The 8,604-nt window shown below is 42.2% G+C and overlaps 1 pseudogene; it reads left to right on the forward strand.

Annotated features, from left to right (window-relative positions):
• The first annotated feature begins 4,820 nt into the window (after positions 1 to 4,820).
• On the forward strand, positions 4,821 to 5,882 carry LOC144237905 (olfactory receptor 7A10-like; annotated as a pseudogene).
• Positions 5,883 to 8,604: the final 2,722 nt, after the last annotated feature.

Consider the following 8,604-nt stretch of genomic DNA (forward strand, 5'->3'; position numbering starts at 1 on the left):
GTGTTGTAAAAAAATAAATAAATAAATAAATAAATAAATAAATAAAAATTGAAATGTTAAAAAAAAGGTTATATACTATGTGGCTCCATTCGTGTATAATTCAAGAAGATGCACACTAAGTTTTAATTGTTTTGTTATATGATTGTTAAAATGTAATCCAATTGAGCCTCAGTTTCCTTATTTTTGAAAGTAATGTGGGGTAAAGAACCCTAACTTCAGACAGGTGGTATGAGGAATAAATGAAATGCGTAGAGCACTTTGTTGAATCTAAAGAAAATGTTCAAGGTTAGGAGTGTGAGTATGTGTATATATGTGTTCATTTATACACATCTTTCTCTCAAATAAACACATCAATAAACATACATGTAGACACAGAGACTTATTGAAATCCCATCTATTATGTTGAAAGAAAATGTGGAATATGGCAGAGCAGGGATAGTAATGAAAAGAATAAACATTCGAGTCAACATAAACTAGAAAGAATGTAGAATTTTGACACAAAGATTTAAAATGGAATAGGTAACCTTAAGTTTAAAAAGGAATTGTTTTCTATCCCAAATCTTCAAAGATTCAAAACCACATTTATATTTATGCAGTGAGAAATCACTGTCCAGCAAATGGAGAACATCTCTGAACTGAAACTAAATTTTCCTTCCATTTAAGGTGAGATTTCACTCACAAACGCCTTGACCCAAGGGAAAGATCACTAAATGAGTTGAAAGGCTCAAATCCTGTTCCTATAAAAAATTCTGAACAAACTTCTGGATTCGATCCCTGACTCTGCTGTAATAAATGACCACACTCGTGGGCATCAAGCAAAGATTTATCCAAAGATTCTAGGTCAAAAGCCTGAAATGGGTCTCTTTGGGTTAAAATTAAGAGATCTGCAGGGCTGTGATCCTTCTGGACACTCCAGAGGAGAATTCACTCCATTTCCTATTTCATTTTGTTTTTAATGTTTTATTTATTTCTAGGAGGGAGAGAGAGAGAGACAGTGTGAGCAGGGGAGGTCAGAGAGAGAGGGAGTCACAGACTGAAACAGGCTCCAGGCTCTGAGCTGGCAGTCAGCACAGAGCCCGACGCGGGGCTCGAACCCACGAACTGCGAGATCATGACCTAAGCGAAAGTNCGAGGGCTGATGGGGGTGGGGAGGGAGGGAAGTGGTGTGATGGGCATGGAGGAGGGCACTTGTGGGGATGAGCACTGNCCTATTTCATTTTTTAGTGGCTACCTGCATTTCTTGTCTCCTGGCCCTTCCTCTATCTTCAAAGCCCAAAGCATAGAGTCTGACTTGTCTCTCTGATTCCAGTTCTTTGTCCTCCTTTCCACATTTTAAATGTTTGTTTGTTTACTTTGAAAGAGAGTCAGGGAGAGAGAGACCAAGCACGAGCAGGGGAAGGGCAGAGAGAGAGAGAGGAAGAGAGAGAATCCCAAGCATGCTCTGCTCTGTCAGCACAAAGCCAGAAACGGGGCTCAATCCCACGAACTCTGGGACCATGACCTGAGCTGAAATCAAGAGCCAGACTATTAATCTAGTGAGCCAGCCAGGTGCCCCTTCCCTCTTTCACATTTAAAGGACCACTGTGATTACACTAATCCCATCTGGATAATCCAGGCTCATCTTTTTATACCAAGATCGATGATAAGCAGCCTTATTATTCCATCCCCTGGCGACATTACCCTTACTCTGTAAACAAATGTTTTCAAAAGTTCTTTGGATTAGGATGTGGACATCTTTTGGAATCCCTTATTGTGCCTACTACAAAGGGTTTTTTTCAAATATAAATTATTCGATGTCGCTCAAGAGCCCTTATATAAAATTATTGAACACAGAATTTATCATCACCTATACAGTTATGTGAAAAACTTTTCTTTCAAAATCACATATACAGAAGATTCCTGGTGGAGAAGCCCTAAAACTGCCTACACGTGTCTCTAACACAAGAGCACAGCCTTGTTCTCAAACTGTGCTCCACAGACCAGGACCTGCAGTATCAACACCACCGGGGAGCTTGTTAGAGACAGAGTCCCTGGAGACCTGGAGACCTGATGAATCATAATTGGCATTTTAACTACAAATTCTGGTGATTGGTACACACAATGCAGGTAGATCAGTGCTGGTCTAGAATAATATTTCTCACCTTCTCACTGCTGACATTTGGGGCTGGGTGAACATTTGTATTGGGTGCTGTCCTATGGGTTATAGATATCCTATGGGTTATAAGTGTTCACACATGGCCAAATACCCCCATGGGGAAAATCAAGCCAGGTTGAGAACCACTGTGCCAGGGTTTGAGAACTGGAAGCATCATGACAGAACTCCCTTCAAGGCTTTATCCAATACTACAGCTTATACCTTTGATATTATGATTTGTAATTTAAAAATATATATATTTGGTCTACATCCCCATTTCAGGCACAGACCTCCTAAAATTCTTCCAATTTCCGAAGTGATGGGAGTCATAGAGGTGTCTTGTGTCAGGGTTAGGGGGACTGGCTGGCACAGTCGGGAAAGGGTCCAACTATTGATCTCAGGTCATGATCTCAGGATTTGTGAGATCTTGGCTGTTAGCATTGAACTTGCTTGGGATTCCCTCCCTCTCCCTCCCTCAAAATAAAATAAGTTAAGGAAAAAGATGTCTTCCGTCAGGTTAATGAAGTGACTTTGGGAAAGCATCTAAGGAGTGGGGCTACTGGCCAAGAGGATAAACCATGTGACTAGAAGGCTGGAACTTCACATCTCACCCCCTGACCTCCTGGGAAGGAGGGTCTGAAGGTTGAGTCTAATCACCAATGGTCAATGACTTAATCAATCTTGTCTACATTAGTGAATCTTCCATAAAACCCAAAAAGGATGGTTCAGAGAGCTTTCAGGTTGGTGAATGTGAGAAGTTAAGGGAGATGACTCATCTTCAGAAATACCAAATAAAAGCTGTGCTGTCCAGTTAACGGTAGGTTTACAACCTTTTGGAAATATGTACCACCGCCCCCCTCCCCACACACATACACACAATGGAGTCCCAAACCCTTAGATGCTTCTTTTCCTGGTTCTTTTCCCCCTCCCCATTTTGCAGGCTTATATTCATGGGCTTTGCAATGAGCATGTGACAAAGAACAAAAGGAGGAAGGACTGGAAGTCTCAGTGTCACCTCAGGGAAGGCACATTTGTTCCGGCCAGACTATTTTTTGCCTTACATGGGCATAAATGACATCCGGGTAAGGCTATAACCTCTGTAGTGTGCAGCCAATGAGGGACAAGGGAGGGACTTGCTCTCTAGGAGATAAATTGTTTATTGTAACTGCCCCCAGTGTGCCTATCTATCAGACACCTGCTTGGGGAAGAAAATGGATTACAGCCTCACATCACTGTGCTCCAAGTCTCTGCCTCCCTCCTTCAGTTGGGTTGATGGGTTTATTTTTTCACCTGGAGAGCGGTGGAGTGGCATACCTGGAGAAGGAGTGGAAGCTCCACACCTTCTCCCCTTACCTTGCCCTGTGCCTCTCTTCCATCTGGCATCATCTCTCCCCAGAGGCAGCACAGCTCACGAGGGAAATACTCCAGAGACACATATAAACTTGAGCGTGCACAAGTTTACCTACTGAGTCCATCATTGGACCACGTAACCTCAGCCCTGAGATGAGCTTGAGGATTCTCGGTAGAGAAGGTCTAAAAACAGCTACCTGTGACTCAAACGCTGAACCACAGCCTTACAAAGACAGGTCCACAGACCAGAATTGGTGGCAGCAGTATCAACTTGGAAATGGTTACAATGACAGGATCTCTGGACCTCACCCATGTCCTGCTAAATCAGAATCCGAATTTATTTTTTTAATGTTTTATTTATTTCTGAGAGAGAGAGAGAGGCAGCATGAGCAGGGGAGGGTCAGAGAGAGAGGGAGACACTGAATCCAAGGCAGGCTCGAGGCTCCAAGCTAGCTGTCAGCACAGAGCCCGATGCGGGACTTGAACCCACGAACCATGTGATCATGACCTGAGACGAAGTCAGATGCTTAACCGACTGAGCCACCCAGGCGCCCCCAGAATCCGAATTTAAACAGATCCCCAAGTGATTTGTATACACTTTAATGTTGGAGAAGTTCTGTTCTAGAAAAGTGTTTCTCAATCTCTCCACTGTTGACACTTGTGCTAGATACTTCTTTGTGGTGGGGGCCATGCTGTGCATTCTAGGATATGAGGCAGCATCCTTGGCCTCAATCCATCAGATGCCAGTGGCACATCCTTAGTTATGACAAACAAAATTTTCTCCCTTATTTTAGGAGATAGAATCCAAAGCAGGCTCCAGGCTCCGAGCTGTCAACACAGCCCGTCGCAGGTCTCGAACTCACGAACTTCAAGATCATGACCTGAGACGAATTCGAACACCTAACTGACAGAGCCACCCAAGCACCCTGAGAAATCTGTTTTTTAAAATAGCAATCACTTCCTGCCATTATATGCAACATGTTATTTTGTATTCAGCTAAAGATCCCCTACATCTTTTTCAGAAGCATGATTGAGTCCATTTATGGTTACATGATAAAATTATAGCTTTAGCTTCTGCTTCCTCCACTATGTGTTAAAAAGTATATTTTCCTTAAAAAAAGTATATCTTCCTATTCTTTAAATTTCAAAAGTTTTACCCATTTCATCCTGAATCAGAGGTCCATGTGGATGTAAATGTTGCTGTTTTACATCTTATGCCTGCTTCCCCCGCCACATGTCATTTTAATTATAGTATTTCTGCCATGTTACTAATGCCCATTTGTGTTAAAATTAATCTTTTCCCCCCCTAATCTGTAGTCATCACCGCCACCACCACATGAGACCTGACAATGATACACAAATTTCAGATTTTCTTCCTCTGGGATTTTCAGAGGAACAAGAATTGCAGACCCTCATGTTTGGGGCTTTCCTCTCTGGGTACCTGATCACTGTCTTTGGAAACCTGCTCATCATCTTGGCCATCAGCTCTGCCTCCCACCTCCACACGCCCATGTACTTCTTCTTCTCCAATCTGTCCTTTGTGGACATCTGCTTCATCTCTACCACCCTTCTGAAGATGTTGGTGAATATACAGACACAGACCAAAGTTATAACCTACACAGGATGCATCAGCCAAATCTGTTTTTCCCCATGTTTTGCAGGCTGGGACAACTTTCTCCTGGCTGTAATGGCCTATGACCACTTCGTGGCCATCTGTCACCCCCTGTACTACCCGGTCATAAAGAACCCCAGGCTGTGTGGGCTGCTGGTTCTGGTGTCCTGGGTCATGAGCATCCTGAATTCCTTGTTACAAAGTTAATGGTGCTGTGATTGTCCTTCTGTACACACTCGGAAATGTCCCCACTTGTTCTGTGAACACGATCAGATGATTCAACTTACCTGTTCTGACACCTTTCTTTTTTTTTTTAATGTTTTATTTATTTCTGAGAGAGAGAGAGAGAGACAGCGTGAGCAGGGGAGGGTCAGAGAGAGAGGGAGACACAGAATCTGAAACAGACTCCAGGCTCTGAGCTGGTTGTCAGCACAGAGCCCGACACAGGGCTTGAACCCACAAACCATGAGAATATGACCTGAGCCAAAGTCGGACGTTTAACAGACTGAGCCACCCAGGTGCCCCCTGACACCTTTCTTAATGACGTGGTGATATATTTTTCAACTGTGTTGCTGACTGGTGGTCCCCTTGCTAGCATCTTTTACTCTTACTCTAAGATTATTTCCTGTATACATAGAATCACATTAGCTCGGGGCAAGTATAAAGTATTTTCTACCTGTGCATCTCACCTCTCAGTTGTCTCCTTATTTTACTGTACCAGCCTAGGAGTGTACCTTAGCTCTGCTGCTGCCCAGAGCTCCCACTAAAATGCAACAGCCTCAGTGATGTACACGGTGGTCACGCCCATGCTGAACCCCTTTATAAAGGAGGCTCTGATGAGATTCTTTGGGATGGCAGCTATAAAAGGGACCACTGTCCTGCTGGTAAAGAAATGCCCTTGATTATAGAGTCAAAGCCATGATCATTGTGAAATAGAATTTGCTCTTATGTATTTCCTGAATTTTCCATTTCTTAGAAGTCAACTTCTCTATACAATTTCAGAAAACTCAGTTCACTAAGATTTCTGCTCTGATATACACAAGGTTTTCCCTTTGTCCATTTTCATACCTTCCCACCATTCTTTCTGACCTTTGATCAGACATATTTGAACATTTCTGTATCTTTTGCAACTTTGATTTCTGAGAAATGGTTTCTTCATAATGACCTATATCATGCCAAGTAAAATTTCTCTAGACTTCCTGAAGGAATAATCAATAATTAGTTGTACTGAATTATAACTAATAATTGAAACTACAGAATTGCTCACCCCAACATAGGTGTGTTCATCTATGTATAAACTATGAGTACTTTACCAATATTCTGTAACCATAAAACGCACACATGCAAAAAAAGAAATTTAGGGGTGAGATTGAAAACATGGACATAAAAGTTCATTCAATTTTTAAAAAATAATAATGAGCTGTATTACTCATATGGATAAAACTACACTGGGAATCTAAGGCCATTTATACAATTTCACCATAGAGGAAAATAGAAAATCACAATTTTCACTTTGGATCTGTAGCCATTCTTCTTTAGCCCTTAAATGCTCTTCCTGACAATGGCCTTTCTCCTTGTCCTCTGTATGCCTCAGTCTATTCATAGTGATGCTAAGAATGACCACAACGCTCACCTGGGCCCTGACTCAAACCTGAGCCAATATCATGGATGAACTGTCCCTTGTCATCATCACCACTGTCATTGCTGATTGATGCTGATTGACATCACATCGTAGTAGTTGCAGGTGTACAAAGTAATGATTCAATATTTATATATACTGCAAAGGGATCACAATAAGTTCACCCATCACAATATATAATTACAAATTTATTTCATTATGAGCATTTTCAAGATCCCCTCTCCTAGATATTTTCAAATATGTAACACAGTTTTGTTAACTGTAGTCAAAAGGTCATACATAGCATCACCATGACTTACTCATTTTACAACAGGCAACTTGTACTTTTTGGTACTTTTGCCCATTTCGTCTACTCCCCACCCAGTGAAGGGGAAGGGGTTCCAGTGGGTAATGAGAAAGTAGATGAAGGGCAGGACACCACCGGCATGGAGGAACAAGCCCACGATGACCCAATACAGCACACTTTCTTCATCCATTCACCCACCAATGAACATCTAGGTTGCTCCCATGTCTTGGCTACTGAGTTTATTTTCCTGGGGATTAGTGATGTTGAGCACCTTTTCATGTACCTGTTGACCATCTGTATGTCTTCACTGGAAAAATATCTATTCAGATCCTCTCTGCATTTTTAATCAGATAGTTTTTTTAAACATTTTTTGATGTTTTATTTCTTTCTGAGAGAGAGAGAGAGAGAGAGAGTGAGCAGGGGAGGGTCAGAGAGAGAGGGAGACACAGAATCTGAAGCAGGCTCCAGGCTCTGAGCTAGCTGTCAGTACAGAGCCCGACGCAGGGCTTGAACCCACGAACCGCGAGATCATGACCTGAGCCAAAGTCGGACGCTTAACCGACTGAGCCACCCAGGCCCCCCAGATAGTTTTTATTTTTATTTTTTCATTTCATTATCCTTCATTCACAACTGCTGATTTGACATTCATTCACATACAAATGTTTTTCTCACATTCACAACTCAGCAGATTAGTGAATCTAAAGGAACTGGTGTCATCACTATATGGAGCATAATTGTTTTGGCAAAATTGTCGTGAAGCCATGGGCGTAGTGCCCAAGGTTTTATATCAAAGGAACAAACTTAACATCTCTGTTGAAAACGGGAAAGGTTACTTCCTAGAGCTATCAGGGGATGTGTCTCCACCATAATCAATGCTTTGAAGAAACCAAGGGACCTAGTCAAGACCAATTTCTTAGTCTCCAGCAAGAGAAAATGTTCCCTCTGGATTGGGATATGGTGCTGGGAGTTTAGATCTCTGAAAGGCAGAAGAAGTAATAGAAAAAGAGTAAGAAAAACTGGCTTCAAATGGCTTATTGCCTGGTCTCCTAGGAACAGAAGTTCTATGGGAATAATTTCCTTTTGGTCCACATGGGTGTCCCACAGGGGAATCATGTGTCTAAAGGTGGTAGAAACAACCATGAAATGTGCCTAATGAGCAGACCTAAGAGACTGTAAATACCTCCTCTGCTGTAGCCCCACAGTGTGTGAAACCTCAGGCTGGACAAGACATGGTCATTTCTTTTGCAGTCCTAAGTCTGGATGGGGACTGAAGTTTGACCCATCCCTGCTCTCTTGTCTGGGGACAGAGCTTCATCCTCCACCATCCAACAAGATACGTATTTTGACCTTCCTTTTGGAGACCCCATCTAGATGAGTTTTACATCCCATGTAAGTATTGCTGGAGAAGGTCAAGAGAATGAAAGTCAAGAACATTTTCCTGAGGTCACCTGAAAGCCAGTTTAGCCTAACCAGAGCTTAGAGTTTGCTGTAGTTGTTTGCCGACTTGATTAGTAAATTGCTTGATTGATTGATGTATTTATGATGCTCTAAATAGAAGTAAACATTGAACTCAGTAATGCAAA

This window comes from Crocuta crocuta, unplaced genomic scaffold (assembly GCF_008692635.1).
Source record: "Crocuta crocuta isolate KB4526 unplaced genomic scaffold, BGI_CrCroc_1.0 scaffold755, whole genome shotgun sequence".
Taxonomy (NCBI): domain Eukaryota; kingdom Metazoa; phylum Chordata; class Mammalia; order Carnivora; family Hyaenidae; genus Crocuta; species Crocuta crocuta.